General features: G+C 46.1%; 1 protein-coding gene across 3 annotated transcripts in view; it reads right to left on the reverse strand.

Moving 5' to 3' along the window:
* LOC144153602 (uncharacterized) overlaps positions 1-19,171 on the reverse strand; it is a 259,014-nt gene that overhangs the window by 215,089 nt on the left and 24,754 nt on the right. Inside the window, exon 2 of one of the 3 annotated variants that reach the window (XM_077685247.1) lies at positions 5,464-5,591. The exons of the other annotated variants lie outside the window; for them this stretch is intronic. The gene's annotated coding sequence lies outside the window, so the exon portion shown is untranslated. The remainder of the gene's footprint in view (positions 1-5,463; positions 5,592-19,171) is intronic. 3 annotated transcript variants of the gene reach the window in all.

A 19,171-nucleotide genomic window follows, 5' to 3' on the forward strand; every position in this document is an offset into this window, starting at 1 on the left:
TGTGCTAAACTTCCCGAACTTTAAAATTGAAGGCTTTTAATTTGTGCATTTGAGTAAAGGCATGGCGGTGTTAAGCAACCTTCTTAAAATTGGTTATCAATGTTTTCATGGCATTTTCTGTGATATCTGTCTGTTTGCTTCTTTTCACAAAATGACGCATGTTAGGGTCTTCTTCCTACCAAAGATTAAGTCCCTAAATCGTGCGTCAACACATATTCTTGGAAGCATATATATTTTTTAGTCATGCCACAAGCTCTGTTTATATTTCCCCATTCGGCCGCGATTTAGAATATGTTAATTTCGAACATCAAACAGGCTTTCAGTTGTTTTTATTCCTACATGCCATACTGGATCTTGAACGCCTTTTTAATTCATTCGGAAACCCCTACCTTTTAGGAGGCATCTTAAGCTACTGATCTGCAGCTATTTTTACGCGTTCAAAACAAGAAACTCTGTCCCGGATTTGGTGGTAAACCAAAACGCCGTAATTAATAATCTAGTCCCAAATGTCGAGCAAGGGTCATGAGTAGACTAAAGACTAAAAACCAACACTCTGACGCACATTGAAAGTTTTGCTGTCTGGCATCTAAATAATTTTTTTCTTTGAACTCTTGTACGGACAACGTCGATGTGAAGAACTTGAGCAGTTGCTTTCACAGATCTACAAGCTGCGAATGTCATACGTTGACGTCAATTTAAAAAGCGTTGCGTGGCATATGGGGTATTTCTCGTCGCCACTTCTTGGCAGCCTGCGGAGACAGCGGCCGGAAAACTGTTGTTTTAGATGAGGAATTTAAAACTGAAGCAACCAAAGGCTAATGGTACACCAAGCACGGAGAACAATATTTTATATTAACCTAATTTATCAATTTAGAACCCCACGTGTATATTTTATAATAGTGGGCCACAGAAGTCTCGCGTGGTAGTACCTCCAGAGCCCTGAGAACAGCACTTTTCCCGAGCTAATTCCATTAAACGGGCAAGCCATTCAGGTATGTGGCGATTCAATGCTTCTGACTTTTCCATCAGAAAACCCCTTGACGACCATGATTTCTGTTCTGGCACAACTTTCAGGAAACCCACGCTTTTAGTGTGTTGCAAGCTGCCCTGTGGGCACGCCACCACATGGTGCACGTCGGACGGGCCAGGCAACAAAGATGTTTTTGGGAGTTTACCGTATCTGCTGATGGCACTGTCTGAAGGAGTGTAAAAATATTAATCTGAATACGTCACTTCTCCCGTGAGGTTTTTTTTTGGCAATTTGTATTGCTGCCTATCGTCGCTAGGTTTGCTTCTACTCATAAAAATTTCTCCCACCTGCCCTCGCGGGAACCCCTGTGTAGATGCGACGCATAGGGGGTTCCGTTGTTGTTTCCGTTAGGTTGATTCTCCCGTCGCGTGAAACGTGCCGTGGACCCCCTGCCGCGGCTATGACGCAACGTGCGCGGCTATGACGCCCCACAATCCAACACAATCCACTTTAATCCAATCCAATCCAGTCCAAGCCAAGCCAAGCCAAGCCAGGCCAAGCCAAGCCAATTTAATCGAATCCAATCCACTGCCCCTCGCGAGAGAGTGTTCGCTATCGGAGAGGAGAGGGGGTGAGCGGCGGAGAGCGCAGCTCGCGCGGCGAGGACAATGGGGGAGGGGTGTGGACGGACAACAACAACGCCGTATGGAGGGACAAGGCGAGTGAATGACATGCAGTCGCATGTAAAATTATTATTTCCCCTTTTTGAATTGGGTATCTCCTCTGACATAGGGTACGTAGGCACACTTGAGGATGACTCAAAAGGAGAGTGTGCACCGGTGTCATTTTGATACAAACACTCGCCTACTGTGTGCTATGAAATGGCAGTTGACATTTAACGGAGAAAGCAAGTTGTCTGTGAGTCAACGGAGAAACAATAAATCTTACAACTCAAGAAGACGGAAGCCTAGAACTGAAAAAGTGAGTTAACAAGCAAACCAAATGAACTAGACAGAAAACATTTCTGGAGTCCTCCTGAGCAGTTCACAAGGGGAATCCATAAGATACCAGCATGCAATCACCAAAGCGGCATATCAGTTTGTTGACATCGGGAAAAATGCCTTCATGGCAACAAAAAATGTCTCCTAAGTAAACCACATTCTGTGTTGTATTCGGCAAACACTACGGTCAACCCCGCATCTAGCGGTACAATTAGAATTCCTACCATTAGAATTAGAATTGAAGCTGCTGCCGTTTATTATCTGCCGATCTCTTGCATTATTATGCTCATTTGGCCACTAGACACGGCAACGAGCAGTGTGTTATCCTGCACACAAAGTGATTTCCTTCCCAGACTCATCAAGCACCTACCTGCCACGGCGATGTGGTTAATTTATAGCACCGTGTGTGGGTGAATCCACTGACGCAGAGCCAAGTCTTTCGGTAAATGATGTCACCCAGGTTCCACCGGTTAAAACAGATGAGGTCGCAACGGCGATCAAAGCATTGAAGAAAAAAGCTGAGCTGCAGGATATAATCGCACTATACGGCTGGTATATTGCGCCTAGAAAGGCACGCTCTGCTAAAAAAGCTTGCAACCCCACTCGCGCAGTTCTTTAGGTCTTCGTTGGTGCCAAAGCTCTAAAAAACTGCGATTTTGGTTCTTCTGCAATACAAAGGTGATGCTCAAGAGTTTAAAAAACGGGCCTCCTCTCCGTCACCTACAAATTATGTACCAAGGTAAATCTCAATCGCATAAGTGCAACTTTGGACTTTCAACAGACACGGGAAGAGGCCGGTTTCAGGGTGGGCCTCTCAACTTTATACCATACTCTCGTTACCATCCAGGTAATCAATAAGAGTTCATAGTATAAGGCACCTACGGGACCCCGTACCTTGCTCTGAAAACAACAGAAAAGGCTCGGCTCCAAACGAATACCTATCCACATCCCACCCGCCTCCCCTCATCGTCCCCACCCAACAACCTTCCCTCTGCGCTTACTGTCCTCAGCCTGGCACCCTCTACCACATCATATGGGAGTGCCAACGAACTCCAGACTTGCCCCCCATTCCAACCCAACCTTCGAGCAGTGGAGGGCTTCCCTGGCCAGCCCGGACCCGGATATCCAGCTGAAGTTGGTGACCCGAGCACGGACGGCCAGCCGAAGTCAAGGCATCCCGGACTAGGGACGCCTTCCACGGGGTGACGCCCACACATCAGCCTCTGCTGGAGAAATAAAATTTTCTCTCTCTCTCTCTCTCTCTCTTTCTCTCTCTCTCTCTCTCTCTCTCTCTCTCTCTCTCTCTCTCTCTCTCTCTCTCTCTCTCTCTCTCTCTCTCTCTCTCCACTGCATTCATAGATTATGAAAAAGCGTTTGACTCAGTGCCCAATTCAGAAGTAATAAACGCGTTATGTGATCACGGCAGCGACGAGGCACACACTGCGCTCTTCAAAGTTACATAGGACGGCCGTACGGGAAATATACAGCTCCATCACAGAACTTGTAAATTTCCCATACAAAAGGGTGTCCGGCAAGGGGACGCAATATCGCCACAGTTATTTACAGCCTGTCGGGAGGGTGTCTGGAGAAAGCTTAAGTAGAGGAAAACCGGGGTACGAATCAATGGGGAATTTCTCAGCCACCTAAGGCATTATGTTTGCCGACGACATTTTCTTGTTTAGTCAATGCAGCCAGGATTTGCAGCACATGCTTTGACAATTGCGCTTGAAAAGTGTGACTGCAGGCTTAAAAATGACCACGAAAACATCCAATGTAATGTCCAATCAGCACGCCAAGATACGTGGCTGTAAGGTAGGCACTGAGTCTTGGAACCAGTAGCCGAATACGTTTATCTTAGGCAGGTCGTAGTTGCTCGTCCAAACCATGAAAGGGAAATTTCCCGCAGAATAAGCATAGGGAGGGCTGCTTTTGGTAACAAATAAGATATCCTGACTGATAAGCTTTCTCTGTCATTCAAAAAGCTTGTATTTAATCAATGCGTTCCTTGAATGACGACTTACGGGGCAGATACATGGGGTCTCACAAAACGACTTGAAAAGAAATTTAGATCGTCCCAATGGGCCGTGGAACGCAGAATGCTGGGGGTTACGCTGAGGTGTGAGAAAACAGCGGCACGGATAAAGAAACAGTCTACGGTTGGAGGACAATCCACTTCAAATTAAGGGAAGGAAACGGGCATGGGCTGGTCGCGTAATGAGTATGAGAGACAACAGGTAAACCCTCCGTTTAAAAGAGTTGCTGCCATTAGGCCAGAAATGCAGTAGGGGTCGCCCGAGGACTCGATGGAGGGATGAACTACGAAAATTTGTGGAGAAAACCTTGACTCAGCTAGCACTCGGTAGGTGTGGCTGGAAAACTTTGGGATAGGCTTCGTCCTGCAGTGGACACAACCAGGCTTATCATGATGATGACGGTGATGGCGATGACCAAAATGGGTGAGTAAAAACTTACGAAACAAAGGGAAATACTATTAGCCTCCTCGGCAGTTCAGCACTAAAAATAAGCCGTCGTGGACTTGGTGCGATAACGGACTTACACAAACTTGGTTTGTGGTCTGAACTTGGGCCACATAATTCCCAATATTGAAGTCAGGCCAATGTAATCCAAATAAGAGAACAAGCTCTGTAGAGCTTGGAGCTGCTTCGAGGGACAAATATATGGTACAAAAATAATATTGGGAGTTAATGGTCCCTGATCTAGACGTTCAGTGCTTCCAGCGAAGTGTGATCGCGGTTCCGTGCAGGTGGCATATTAATAAAATGTGTTCAACTGCTTCGACACAAGAACAATTATCACAGTGCGGATTTGACCTCACTCCAAGAAGAAATAGGTACCTATTTCTGTATGCACGCTTCAGCGGTGGACGATGGTACAACGTTTTCTAATCATGAGGAAGCTATCTCGGGAGTCTCGATTTCAATTTTGGGTCAGTATTTGGCAGAAAGCAGCGAGTATTTTGCAAGTTACTCCACAGACGGTCTCTTTCAGTCACAGCAAAATGGTGAGCCATGGATAGGTTTCTGTTTGTTTTCGTAAAATACACCTATGCGGCATACCAGGAATTGGCCCCAAAAAGACTATTCCCCAGTCAGAATTCCTCCACATCGTTCTAGACTACACGTATTGAGCGCATTCAGCAAGAACATCCATATTAATAGATAAACATTTACCTGCCTTCGCTCCTACAATGATGAAAAAACTGCGGTTGATTCCTCTGTCATAGGAATCAGGAAAATACGAAAGTGAAATTCCCAGCGAAATCTGCAGCTGAGCATGATTCGTGGGTAGTCGGCTGTCTTGTGGGCGTGCTCGGCGAGCGACGTCCTGCTGGCGGGCCGCTTCCGCAAAGGTGCACTGGCAGCATTTCCGCGACGGATATGACGTCTCATTCTATCATGGGGTATTGCGGCGTATAACACTTCCGTGTTAAAATATAAAACCCGAAAACAAACAACCCTAAGTACAACGTACTCTTTAGTACTGAAGGTTGCTTCCCCGCAAGAACACCCTCTGTGCAGGGGTGCACCCTTTGCAGGTCGCTTGCGTTGTACAGGCGTCACTTCCGTGACGGATATGACGCCAGCGAAATCTTCGTGTATCTGGAAATAAAAACAAAACTTGTATGTTAAAAAACATATTCAAGAGCGTTGATTATGTTTACGTTGATTATGTTGAGTATGTTAAGAGCGTTGATCAAGAGCGTTGAACACCACGTTGCAGAAACACTACATTTGGTTTTTATAGTTCCTGGAGGGAAAACGTACGATTACGATCAACAAACGTTATTCCATGGGCATACAGTAGTCTAGTCGAAAACCCCTGCTTTCGATTATGCTTCCTTGAGGCGGCTTTCTGTATTATGGGTTCGAACCACTTTTTGAACCATTTTGCTGCCACTGGGAGGGACATAATACAAGACCTTGAAGTAGACCTTGGCGAAAATGATTATCTTTGCTGCTTCCCCCCTTGAGTACCTGAAGTATTCAATGATTGGTGTCAGCCACATTCAAATATTGGGCGAGACAGATGCCTTTACCATACAGCAGATAACCCTCGACATATACGAAGCCGCTGTTTAAATTTTGCTCGTTTGTGATTATATTCAAGAACCATTATTCAAATTCTTTGGTGCCTTTGTTTCCCACCGTCCTGACTTCAAGAAGAGCTCAAAAACCTCGCTTTTTAAAACCCCGTGAGATTATTTACATAACAGGAAATCGCTTGCTTATGAGGGGATATCGTGCCGGAATTTGGGAAGGTGTGGCCTGGCTTCGGTACCAGTAGGACAATACAATTCTGTTCTTTTTTTAAAGCAAAGCCTTTTACCTCTACTCTCCAAGGGTTCTTTCGCGACTGTTGGTGTCATCAGAAAACTCCCGAGAAAAAATAAAAGAATTTACTGCACCGTCAGGAATCGAACCTGGAACTAATAGAGTAACAAACCTAGAGCCCTTTGTCTTACCGATTTAGCTACAAGCACACGCGCAGACGGGGAAGACAAGAGGGGCACTGACCAAGCACATCTACGGGTTTAACCCCTGCACTCTCGCTAAATGCCACGCGATACCGATTAAAGGAAGCCCCACCAACCCATGGCATCTCACTTCTACTACGCTAATGGGCCTGTCGCTTCCAGTGTTCCCGTAAAAAATCTCAGCTCTTTGTCGTCCACCCTCACACAAGACGATACCTTGAGGAACACATTCAAATACTACTTGATGGCCAGGCCATCAATCCAAGCACCAGCATCGAGATCCTGGGCCTACACCTTCAGGCCAACACCAAGAGTGACGCATGCTTGCAGTGCCTAAAACACAGCATCAATAAATCATACACATGATCAGGCGATTTGCCAGAAAGAAACGAGGGCTCAAGGAACCCGATACCTTTCGATTAGGTCAAGCTTTTGTCCTCTCGAGAATCACTTAAGTCAACCCCCCCCCCCTTCTTCTCGGCAAGGAGAACATAAAGATGCTTTGTATAATTATTAGAGAGGTGGTTGAGCAAGCCTTTGGTCTTCTCATGCATCCACAGAGACGCTGGTTAGCACCTGGATATACAACACGGTGGAAGAACTGATAGAGGACCATCTTTCTATCCAGAAGCTCCGAATGAGCAGAACTGGAGTGGGTCGCCGCATCTTTCACCAGATAAGCTGCGCAGCACCGAATGTCCCTCCGCTTGATGTACTCCTGAACTTTAGGCGACAAGAACTAAAGATGCTCCCTTTGCTTAGAAAAATGAACCCCTCAGACGACGAGGGTCGCCAACAAGCACGGGCTCAAGCGTTCAACACCACCCTCCGTGGGGATCATACAGGTACCTACACAAACGCCTCCCAACATTGAGGGAAGCAATACGCCATCATCGTGGCTGCCTCCAGAACCAACGTCTTTGCTTGTTCATTACTCAAGACCGAAGACATAATGGCAGCAGAAGAGGCAGCCATTGCCTTGGCTCTCACTCAACCCTGGGTTCATAAGGTAGTCACCAATTCCTAACAAGCCTACCGGAATTACCTGTCGCGTTTGGTGTCCCGACCTGCACTGTGTGTGCTAAAAGACCACTCCCCAAATGGTTCAATTCAGCTCATCTGGACATCCGCTCACATTTCCTTAGAGGGCAACGAATACGCCCACCAAGCCGGCACTTTTATCACCCGTGCTATGGAGCTGCACGAGGACAGTCACCCGCTTGTCTCGTTCAGGGACATAACCCAACATAATCGCCTTCTGAGACTGACTTTACCTTCGCCTTACCCTGACCTTTCCATAGAACAACAAACTACCCTACGGCTCATACAATCCGGCTCCTTCCCACACCCGACGCGTCTTCACTTAATGCACCCTAATCGCTAAGACGCCGAGTGTGAATTTTGCTCAGAAGTAGGAACACTCTGCCGCATAAGCGGGTGTTCGACTTTAGCCCTGAGCACCCTGCTCTCTTTGCGTGAACTACCGAAGCAGAGCAATGGGAGATGCTGCTGTCCAGCCTCCATCGGCCTAATCAGCTTCAGCAGGTGTACAGAGCACAGGCGGCGCGCACTGAATATGGGCTACACTAAAGAAGGACCCATTCCCCTGGGCCCTACTCTTGGCCGTTCAGAAATCTGAATAGAAGTATTTCCTTCGTCTGCGCCTCCATCTCCTCCTCCTGCTCCTGCTCTGTCTCTTCAGCCGATCTCGTCGCCTCCGTCTGCGACGGTAGAGACGGAGAAGAGAGATAGTCTAACAACGGGTTTGAGCTTTACTTTTATAAAAAAAAAGTTTCCACTCATGTGCTACACCAGTACAACTCAACCAACCACCGGTCATGCATCATGCAATAATTTAATCTTACCAAGAATATCTCTTTGAAGTAATAGAGGGTGTGGTTAAGTGCATTTCACTTCTATGGTTTCACTATTTGTAGAGCGACGTGAGGGTATTTCAGTGACGTCGCATGGGTAAGTTGGGGGTGCTGTTTACAGCTTTGCTTTGCAACCACACTTACAGGGTAGATTTGCGCTAATTTTTTGAAATTCGCAATAATCGGTGCACCTGCGGATATGTTGGACTTTAAAAGGTGCTGGTTGCAGCTATGGCATATTACGTGGATTTTAAATCGGCTGACAAAAGTGCGGTGGAAAATGCTCCGAGAATGGCGTTTCGGCTAAAAGGAGAAGCAATGGGGAAAGGCTATCCTATTGTCTAACCTGCCGACAGCCTTGTTCAGTAGAATAAAGCATTGTGTTACTAACAAGACCAGCTGTGAAGTCCGCATAACACTGCGGTTATCTTGAGGGATAACAATGACAACATTGTTGTCATTTGAAGTTCGTGACCGAAGCACTGACACATCTTCTTTTTTTATATAATAATACAGAAAGAAAAACTGGAAAAATAAACGGCGAACCACCATGTGAAAAAAAAACCTGCTTTCCACGTACCTCGTGTCATCGATGGCCTGACTTGCAAATAGAGGATTGCCTATAGAACTGCCTAAATTCCGAGTGTTACGACAATAACTCTGCGAAACGGTATCAGGTATTTTGTTGTAGGCACGCCAGGGGGTGCCGCACTTTCAAACTAGTCATCTTGTACAAGTTGGCTGCCGTCTCCCGTTGGCGAAATGTGTTGGCGAAAACCAGTGTCGTCGCTGCTTTTCTGGTTGAACAAAATAAACCACATAATGTGACCTTGCAAACACTGAACTCGTACTGAGAAGCGGTTTGGTAGGGAAAAATTTACTAAGACGGCTGTCCGAACATTCTGGATACCTTCACCCCCCTAATTCGAAACAACAGTCCCATTTTTTTCGAGTCCCGTCGCGGGGTCTGCTGTTCAGAGGGATTCTAGAAGCGAAAACGCCCATGTCGAGATTTCGGCGCACGTTAGAGATCCCCAGGTGGTCAAAATAAATCCGGAGCTATGCACTACGCCGTGTCTCATAGCCAATATGTAGTTTCGGCTCGCAGAATCTGATAATCATAACCACTGCACAGCTGCCATGATCCCATTTCAAATGACCAACGTATTTGTGGGTCACACAGTATACAGAATTAATTTATTTATTATTGCCTGAAATACCCCGAATTAACGAACCTCTTTTGAACATTCAAAAGCGGCTATTTAAGCCTGAAATCTAATTGTGAGTTACGCTCACACCGATCTCAGGTATCACGTATCTCTTATGTGATTACAACTAAAATTCGGAGCATTAGGCAAAACTTCAGTGGATTCCAGACTACATTGAAATACAGCAAGATTTGCGAGTTGATCTACACCACCCCCGCTGTCGCATCATGCCGTTTATGACAGGGGCATTGCAAACTCCCTTGACAGCAATTCCCTTTTATTCGCACACTTTGGTGACAGGTAGATATCATCTGTCGCTATTGTAGGAAGTTGACCTGTCCCGTATATGCCGTCTCATCTCGGCCGCTTGGTCGACATGCTATTACATCGCCTGCGTCTTGACGTCTGTCTAATACCAAACATTTTCTAATCCTATTCACTTCCTGAAGACACCTACTACACTCGTTGACAATAATCCGAAGACGTGCGTGGTGTAACGCTTCCGTCCTCTCTCTTTGGTGGCAAGGCAAGAAAATAAATGACCATCCTAACCTCCTATGTACGACACCCCTATCTCTGCTAGAACTATTAAAGTGAAGGAAGAATCCAGAAATCCAACGCTAAGCTTCCTTTAGTGTAGTTTGAAGGGGCTAAGAGCGCGACCACTGCTGAATACGTGTATACCCTGTGTTAAAATATTCAAGGACAATCCTAAGACATCTCGCTTACAATGAATTCAAAAAATAAGCTTTGCCTTCAAATGTGACAAAAATATTTTATGAGAGTAAAAATAACGGTGTTTTCATTAGATTTCCGGCATAAAAAGTTTCAGCCTCGCTCGGCACGTAATTATACACTAAAGTTTCGGCAGCCTGCGCGTTCCCGGCTTGTGTTAGAAAATCTTTGCAAAAACTGTACGTTCCCCTTGATGAGAGTGGCAACACTCTTCGCGGCTATGCGTTTCGTACCAAAGATTTAGAGCTTGCACTCTGTCACGGCAAATTTGCATTTTTGTATTAGATGCACTAGACATTTATATTCAGGAGTTTTAAAAAGCACCCCTATACTTCGTATGCAGGTACGTACATGCTAAACAAATTGTCCCTCTAAGTCAATGCATGTACTCTACATATAATGTTCACTCAGTGCCCATACGACCTTCCGGAGATCGTCCTGTAGGGTATATTTTTTTACCTGACCTTTATATAGACAGCCATTGTGCCTTTTCATTGCTTCAAAGTTTAGAGTAATCAATTTCTCTTCCGGTTGGAGCTAACGTTTCCGATAAAGAGCATTGCTCTGTCCCACCCCTGTCTATTTTACGTGCCATATGAATCACTACGCGTGAGAACGATCAGTAACTCCACTAAATATCGCAAGTGCAGATAATGAGTAAAAAAAGGTAAATAAATTCAAATTGATTGTAATGGAATGGAAGTTTAGAGTATGTATGGGGTTTAACCTGACACGCGTAAAAGTTAAGGCTGTTAAGTTACGAAGAGTGTGTTTTGCAGAGAATCGTAATCGGCTGGCGTTAGTTTATTACTTCCACGTGGAATGACACACACTTCTTGTATTGTGTTTCAAAGTCCCGGCACGCGTACCTAATTGGGACGGCCATGCGCGGGTAGGTCGTGCGTTGTCTTTTCTTTTCCCAAGCAAACGCAAGCGTGATTTCGGGGCTGGCATGCAGAGCGCGGTTAGCGGAGGGCCATTTCCGCGGCATTGTCGCAAACCGCATCGTGCCGACGGGTCGAGGGCCGTGCAAGCTTCGCGATCCAGCCCCAGATGACCTTGCGTACCCGACAATGACGCTTCACGTTGGCCCACGTGCCTTGTCCGCATTGTGTGCCAACCGCACGGCGACAGGCGGGAAGAATGTTAATAGGGGCGCCAGCCCGACCACTGGGCTCGTGCACACGCGGGTGCCCTGGTGCTTTGGGGAACAGGAGGGAGCGAGTGGAAAGCCCAGAATGACGCTCTGATGAGAAGAACAAACCGCCTTTATACGCTTTTGGGGGTTGTTTGATGTTTTCTTGGAGTGAAAGGAAAAAGAGAACACACTGAAGGGCATACTATCGGATACTGAAAAGCATGTTCAGAGGAGACAGTCAACCTAGTCCACTGCCAGCGTGTGAGCGTGGTGTCCGCACTGGGAATGCGGAACTCGTCTGCCGAAGAGCGTACACAATCCTTCTGGCAATGAGGCAGGACTTGGAATATAAAGTAGGCACACAGTTCGATGCCGGAATAATTCAGCACTGTGTACAAACCCTCAGACAAACAAAGTCTGCTAATAGAAAATTAGAAGTTGCACTGCCGGTACTGGCTTGCTACTGCAAGTAAATAACGGGACTGTGAGTAATCACTAGAGACTGGATTTTAGGCGTTAAAAAGGCGCGTTTTAGACGCCAAAAATAGGCATTCACAGAAACGTTTTAAGCCTCCGACATGGATTTTTACATAAATGCAAATGATTTCAAACGACGATGTGTAGACCTGTACCTATGAAAGGAGAAACCAAAAATGTTATTGTTGATGGTAGCGCAAAGTTGGCAAGAGTTGAACATAACCGTTCCATAGTACCGTACAGCTGCTGTACCAATGGCGATCCATTGGCTGAATTCAACAAGCGCACTACTCACATTAATTTTCAGTTGCCATGGTCGCTCAAAACTGGCATGAAGAATTGTTTACAGCGGAGAATACTGATTAAAACAATCGCTACTTTCGGCCTGCCTGACCCAATTTAATTACGGCATAACAAAACAGACACAAGAATTAAAGGCAAGACAGACGACGATTTATCAAGGAATTAACATAATCTTTTATTACGGCAATTAGGTAAGACTGTAGCAATTTGCTCAGGCGAAGTTGCAGCAAGGTATTCCATCTAGGCGTCCCAACTCTGCAACATACACTTCGACACATTTGAAGATATTTTTGAAAAGCTTTTTAGCAGCCCAACATATTTTTGATGGGAAATCGCGCTTTAGAGACCATTGGCAATGTGAATTTTAAGGTGTAAGGAAATGCAACTGCGCAGCGTTATTCTGTCATTGGCCTTTCTACAAAGGAGAGGTCTGCTAAGAAAGACGTGTTGAAGGATCAAATGTTGCGCTAAAAATAGAGCTGAATTGATCATGCTTTTAGAAACGAGAACGCGAATCCACATGTTTGAGCAAATCTGTTTGGAGGGAACGCCGAGCGCAGCCGAAAAAGACAAGAAAATGTTTGTAGCTGGTCGCATTTCCGCGTGTCGTACTGCCTTCTTGTCGGATTGTGGTCATGTCATGAGTCTGATTTTCTGTCGTGTGTGGTATTCCTCTCCTGGTTTTGACGTTCAGTCGTGCCGAATTCCCGTCTTCTTGGGATCTGGATCACGACAAGGCATCAGACCTGATGTTGCATTAGTAGTTGCACGTGGTTTTAATGTTATTGTCTATTGTGAAGAGTAGCCTAAATGACAGTTCTGTTGTGACTGCAGAAATGTTTGTCGTTGAGAAAATTGACTTTGTTGTTACGACAGAAATGTGTCGTAACAACAGATGGCTTTGTCGTAACAGGACCTGCCTTGTCACAACAAAGTTTTTTGTCGTACGAGAGGAATTTTTGCTAGGTTTTTGCGGTATTGCTGTTGTGATTTTAGGTTGAGAACGTAGTTTAAAACGTACCTTTAGATTCACTGTGAAAATTGTGGAAACAATAGCAAACTGCCACCATCTCGAGATTTCCGGATTCAAACATGTGCCTCCTGTCACTTAGATTTAGCGTCGCATTTCGCTGCTGCTAGCGATCCTTTCCCGGAAATTCGTTGAACTAGACGACCTGGTTGAGCCACACAGAGTTCAGAACAGTCAAAGTTGCCCGGAAACAAGACTAACGGTGTCAAACTGCAATCGAAAGCAAAAATTATGACTAAATAGTTTTCATGTAGTCGCTGACATTGAAAATGGGCATTTTTAGGCATTTGTGCAGAAACAGAAAAACAGGCCTTTGCGGGCAATAAAGAAACACCATAAAAGGCCTTAATTCATGCTCAGATATCAAATTGTGGTGATGGGTGCGGAAGGAACAAAATAGGCATTTGCTTAAAATCCGTCCTCCAGTCATCACGCTCGGAAGCCGAACATAATGCAGAAACCCGCACAGCTTGGGAAAGCGGTGCACGTCACGCTAGGTAATATGGAGAGCGGATACAGGCACATTGACACAGACCCCAGAAACGAGAAAAAACGTCGAAATAACAGCCTATTAGGCCAATTTGTACGGTATTTCGCGCCAGTGAAGTTGCTAATGGCACCCGTTTATTGCAGGAGACCACCAGCGTAATACTGTTTCGATTGCTCAGCAAACACTGCAGCATCTAAGTTGGTGATACCTTTAGATATACGGACACATTTCAGGACCATCCGCATGACATCATCTTGTATATCGATGACTGCTGGCCCCTGTCTGACATATAAATCCTGGGGAGTTCAAACAAAAGTAAAATTAGCACCAGATGTTGTCACGGAAAGTTGTGTACTCTGACTCCGGTTAAAGTGAAAACTGGCAAAACCCCCCGGTGCCGAACAGGCGGAAAGAGGTGCGGTATTTTCTGAGGAGACTGGCTGACTAATGCGGACATATCTCATCGTGGAACAGCGTAGCTCAGTCTCGCCCACTGAAACGTGGTGCTACAACGTTACAACATCAAAATTAAAAAATGGCGCAGTTTGCACTACTGGTGCAAGGCTGGAGAAGCAGCAGAGCTGGCGGCCCCTCTCCCTTCGTCGGAGACGCGACTAGTGCACCTCAAAATAAATTCTTAACTTGCGCTGAATGTTCTCCATAACTGAAGGCCCGAATACGTTTGTCCGCAGCCATTTACATCTATCCAAATGTGGACTGCGTTAGCACGCGCTAGAACCTTAGCTTCGTGAACTCGCATTTTTAGCGCGAGCTTCACTGTGCTCCACATTTTAGGCGCGCACGCATGTGAACTGTTCTCGTTTTATTTTACTCATCACGTGGGGAAGCCCATGCGCAGGCACGGTCGACGCCACGCCACCGCACCATGCTCAAGCTTAAACCTCTCGGCTGTTAAAGGCGGCTCAGAGCGGCTCAGTTGCTGCACTGAGGCTATGCGAGCGAGTGAGTGAATGAGTGAACGAACGAACGAACCAACGAACGAACGAACGAGAAATTGATTGATAGATCTATCCATCTATCGAACGAAATAACGAACGAACGAACGGACTAGCGAACGAAGGATTGAACTGGCGAGCAAGCGAACGAGCGCGCAAACAAGCGAACGAACCAACGAACTAGCGAACGAGCAAACAAACCGTCGAGCGAACGAACGGTAAGGTGAAGTCCACAGCCAAAGCTGCGAATAACCCAAAGGAAATTATGCTGTGCGCCCATAACGCAATGACAACTCAGATAAAGAAGAAAGACAGCCCAGCAGGATATACGCCGGTTGTCAAACGCGAGGGACCCAGGTTCGATTCCTACCAATGTATGCGGTTTCTTTTCTTTTGAATTGGAGTTTTTCTGTTTACGTTGGACAACTTACGGCCGGGTAAAACGGATCCGCTGTTAAAACAAATTGTGCTCAAGGCGCCTAAGATACAGTTCGTCTATGAAGCGCACAGCAGTGGAGTCTCGGTAATGGTCTTGGCTACCGTGGATAATTACAAACATCTTTGCCTAGGGCGCCGCCCCCTCCTCTTTCTTCCCCCCCCCCCCTCAAAAAAACAAACCTTGCGGGATCAAACCCGGTTTCATGGGCGCAATAGCATATATCTTTATTTACTAAGCAACTGCTGCCGGCAGCTTTGAAAATACACACTACTCGAGCAATACCAACGAGAATACCGGCGCGCTCAGGAAGGCGGTCTTCCGGCGAACTTTTCACCTTGTAGAAAGAGGTAGAAATTTTACTACAAGCTGCGTAGATGCAGTGAACGTGACGCTGACATGAAATGTTGTCAGGGATTTGTGAAACACCCGTCCAAAAGCTTCTGTGTTGATTTCGGTGGCATAAATAAATACGCAAGAAAAACGACTGAGAATGAGGTCGGCATAGTTTGTGTCCGGTGGCGCGGTGCAAGAAATTTTCACGATGCGCCATGACTTCCCGGGTAAGGAAAATGCTCGCGTGTTAAGAAGTGGGTGCGAACGAGAGCGTATAATTTTTTTTCGGGCATCAGGTTCAGTTTTGGAGTATTCCAGAGGTTCAGTCATGCATGCTAAGAAAGGTTCTTGAAGTCACAAAGTGAGCACTGCTACATGACTGTCACTATGCTTAAGCAACGCTTCAGTCCGGTATCTAGTGCTTGGACAGGCACTAACCTTAGGCCCATACATATTCGCTTGCGATAAAAAAAAGTGGAGTGATGAAGCGATGTTAACGGGCTTCGCCGGAACTTCTTCCACATGTACGTAGCTACTTCGCAAGGAAACTTAATAACGTGTCTATGACTTCCTCGAAGATATGAAGGATGAAACGATCGATGCCCTTAGCATCCCGGGTGAAATAGAGGAGGACGGAAACTTAATAAAAGGTGAAGATCCCGTTCGTCCCGGCTTTCGAGCGTGACCAGGAAGACTTAAAAAGACATTCCACAACTTTTCTAATAAATTCACTGGGCAAGTAAAAAAAGACCATTGTTTTTTTTTAAGGAGGGGCCTTAGAATTACCGCAGACCGTTGGCGAGGAACCAAAGAGACGTTAAGACACTAGGGGATCACTACATGGAGCCAGAAAAAGAGATTGCAAGTTTTGCAGAAAGACCCTTCGCTGCTCTTCACTCTTCAAAAATGATACAGGAGGCAAGTCTCGACAGATCAGCAAAGACCCGGATTTTGATGTCCCGGGCGCAGCGTAATTGTGTAATGACTGGCCCAGGGCGTTGCCGAAAGCTGGCGGCAAAATACGTTGGCCCATTCAATGCCACCAAGCTGCCCCCTCCTCTCCGGAATGACGCGGATATACAACAGCAAAATATAACTACGCAAACAGACTGCACCGCATGCACGGTAGTGCAAATCCTAAAGAGGCGAGCACCAAAGGCACAACTCGAGCAACAAACGTCCCGATGTGCGCATCTCAACGACCCCCCACCGGTGAAATTCAATACCATTTCACCCGAGGCGTTGCTCAATTTTGTCCATCGGAAAGAAAAGTACACCATATTTGAGGGAGAAAACTCACGCATCGTTCGTCGAATTCGCGCAGCCCTGCCCAATTGTGCATGAAACGGGAATAGCGCTGTGAGTAATGCGTCACTTCCTATCCGGGGCCGTTCTGTACACAAGGCATTGCTTTCTTTTTCACACCTTGACGGCCTGCGCGGAGCTTGTGACCGATTTCAGCAGCGTTTATTCTGTTTATCTTGTTTTTGCTTTATAAGAATTTTGGAAACGGCTGCCCTTATTGAAAAGGTTCTTGCATTATTCTTCTGAAATGGGTTGTGGCGCTTTTTAGGTGTTTTACATGCTTTACCGCAGATCTCGAAGTGCCGGAATCGGGCCAATGCTACTTGTTTGAGCCGCGTTTTTATTCAATCAGAACTAGTTTTGCATGTTTAGTTGATGCGCTGTTTTTATATAACTTAAAGCATTTCACATAACATTTAGGTTCTAGGTGCGGAGTACCTTAGGACCGCACAATGTCCGTCCGTGTCCGTGCGCATAGCATTTACAATCCCCAAAAAATCACGCAGGCACCGGCAGAGTTCGAGCCTGTGTCTGGTAGACCAGACAGAGTTATTGTGAGTCGTCTTAACAATTGGGCTACGACCGTGAGTTGGTACACAAGAGTGAAACGGCTTAATCCCACGCCTGTAACAGTGCGGAGTACCTTAGGACCTCCCAATGTCCGTTCGCGTCCATCCGTGCGCACTCCACCATCCAGCACTACGAAACGTAGCGAATTTTCGGGTATCGAAGAGGCCAATTTGTAGCTGTTTAGAGCGACGATTATTAGTTCACGTTCCCAATTTTCTGTCGTTCATCGTTCCCGAGAACAGAAAAAACCATTCTCCCATGCAACGAGGGAGTTCCCAGCAATTGGAAGGAAATATTCAAGCTCAATGGGCTCCAACATGCCCAAGACGTTCTGCGCTAACAGATTCACTAACCCACTTACAGCCATTGCGGGCGAAGCTCAGGCATGTTAGCTGTGTATTCAAAGGAAACCATCCAGGACAAACTGCGGCAATAAAACGAGGTGTGAGTGTCTGCTAAATTGAAAACCTTCATTTGATTTGTTGTTCCGAAAGCACAAAAAAAATATCCGCATTCAAGCAGGGTAAAACACTTGTTAAGAGGGATCAAAATAACGAAAACAAGATTCTGTCAAGCGAATGTCAAAAGAGCGGCACTGATGTCAGGGTTCCCGTGACGCTGATCATCATCGCCAATAACAGCGTGGGCCGATTGTATCTTACAAGATCATTGGGAACACCCCCTCCCTACGGCCTGCTAATCCGCAAAAGGGGACCTCTGGTAGTGCCAGCACGGGTCTACCATATTGCATAGGGTCACTGGAGCAGCTTGGACCACACAGTTCGGCCGTTAACATCCCGACGTTATCTGGATGCTGATGTGTAGACTGATCAAGCTTCAAAATTCTGTCTGGCCAGAGAGAGAGAGAGAGAGAGAGAGAGAGAGAGAGAGAGAGAGAGAGAGAGAGAGAGAGAGAGAGAGAGAGAGAGAACAGCTCTTATTAAATATATGCACGCAGGCCTGTTTAGTCCTCACATTCCAGAGGACCTCTGGCAACGTCTTCAAGCTGCTGCCTGATGTACGCCGCCAGTTGCCTTTGCTCTTCGGTGGTGCTTGTTGTGGCAGTTCCCTCCTTCCCGTGGAGTAGTCCTTCAATTTGGGTGCTGTTGGGACCGTGGGCGTTTGATTTGGTTTGAAGTTGGCAGGCGCCCAGATACAACCAATGGAGTTCATGTTTCATAATAGGAACTCATACCTGATATGTCACGAAAGCTGCTTTTATCAAGCGGAGAAATCAAACGCCCACGGTAATTTTCCTCTGGTGATTTGGTAAATGTGCCAGGGAATAATTCATCGATGAATTTACTTATTTTATTTTTTGCTCAAATGGAGCTTGTCAGAAGACCCCCCAATAAGCAATGTGTAGGAATATGGAGAAGTGTCAATACAGCATTTACAAATAGTTTATTACCTGTTTTACAGGTTTTTTTCGTGCATTATATTAGCTTGCACAATTTACTGCTGCATTTTCAAAAGCATTGCAAATAATTTCAATCCCTCTCTCCAAACGTTTACGAATAAGGCCTCGCTAGGGTACTTTTTACTTTGAATTGCTCCCAATATTGCACACTTGTCATTGATCACGCAGAAATAAAAACCGCGTAACACAGCGGACAACTCAGTGTGGGATTTAGTGCTACTGCCGGAGGCATTAAGGCCCTCTACAGCTTTGTGCGAAAGGTACAAGTCCCACTCTCCTGTCGCGCAGGAGGTCTAGTGGTGGAACTACTCGATTTCGCTGGGTGACATTGCTGAAAGCCATAAAGCGACAAGCCGCTCTTTTTAGCGAAAGATGTCGACACGTGCGAAGCATCCGCTCGACGTTTCTCTATATTTCGGTAAAAAGA

Source organism: Haemaphysalis longicornis, unplaced genomic scaffold (genome assembly GCF_048455015.1).
Source record: "Haemaphysalis longicornis isolate Haplotype H1 unplaced genomic scaffold, Haemaphysalis longicornis Haplotype H1 scaffold_9, whole genome shotgun sequence".
Lineage (NCBI taxonomy): Eukaryota > Metazoa > Arthropoda > Arachnida > Ixodida > Ixodidae > Haemaphysalis > Haemaphysalis longicornis.